The sequence below is a fragment of the Triticum dicoccoides genome, chromosome 7A, assembly GCF_002162155.2.
Source record: "Triticum dicoccoides isolate Atlit2015 ecotype Zavitan chromosome 7A, WEW_v2.0, whole genome shotgun sequence".
NCBI lineage: Eukaryota > Viridiplantae > Streptophyta > Magnoliopsida > Poales > Poaceae > Triticum > Triticum dicoccoides.
This window is the reverse complement of record NC_041392.1, coordinates 717316006-717317009: the sequence shown is the minus strand read 5'-3', so window position 1 is coordinate 717317009 and position 1004 is coordinate 717316006.

Genomic DNA, 1004 nt, shown 5'->3' with positions numbered 1-1004 from the left:
TCGGCGGCGGGAGAGGGGGATAGGGTTTGGACCCGTAAACGCGCCGCGAACTCGTAGATATAGTGGTCGGGGCTTGCGGTTTGTGGGTCGCGGAATTTTTTTTTATGGGCCGGGCGAGTATGCAGCCTTTGTTCTGACCGGAAAATTGGGCCGAGCTCGCATACTCGCCGGAATTTTACGGGTTCACGGTTTTTACGGGGTCTGCTAGAGTTGCTTTTACGCAGGATGTCATGTTCATATGAAATTACGGAACACCTCTTCTTACGGGGAGGAATACCCATCGATAAATCATCCTGTGCAGTTTCTTTCAAGAATGTACTTCATTTCAAGCTCTGAAAAGTAGAGTTTTCTCGAAAATAAAAAGGCTCTCAGCAGTAGATACTACAAGAGGAATTTTTTTTTTCGAGAGCGGCCCAAAGTCATAAATTAGACGAGCGGCTTAATTAGTCGAGAAGGACTGCTTGTTACTATTTGCTGGTATAGTGAAGGATTCAGAAACCTCTGGTAGTCCTTTTGTTCTTTGTGGAGAAAGGGATATCTCTGGTAGTAGTACTTATTATTCCGGAACTTAGAAGAAGCATCGTACGGTCTACAGAGATTTGCTCCAGTTTTATAGGTGAGCAAAGCGATACATCCAATGCAGCGGGCCGCTCAGAAGGGACCAAATTAAAGGATTTGTCCTATTCGTATCACACGAAACTTCTGATTCAGAATATTGTGATTAAACTGTATGTATCGTAAATTGAACTATATATTCATTAATTGCGAAGTGAAACGGGTTGCCGACAGAAACTATACTTTTCTTCTTTTCTTCCTCACTTCAAAATTGTTTACCTTCGTTTTGTGTTCTCGATCGTATTGCGATGCATTCGACCTGACATCCTTAATCTAATGGCGCCTAAAAAATTGTTAGTAGAAGTGTGAGAACATACAATATCATTAAGCATCTATTTAAGAATGCAGTTAACGCACAAGAACATCCTTTACGACCATTAATAATTACG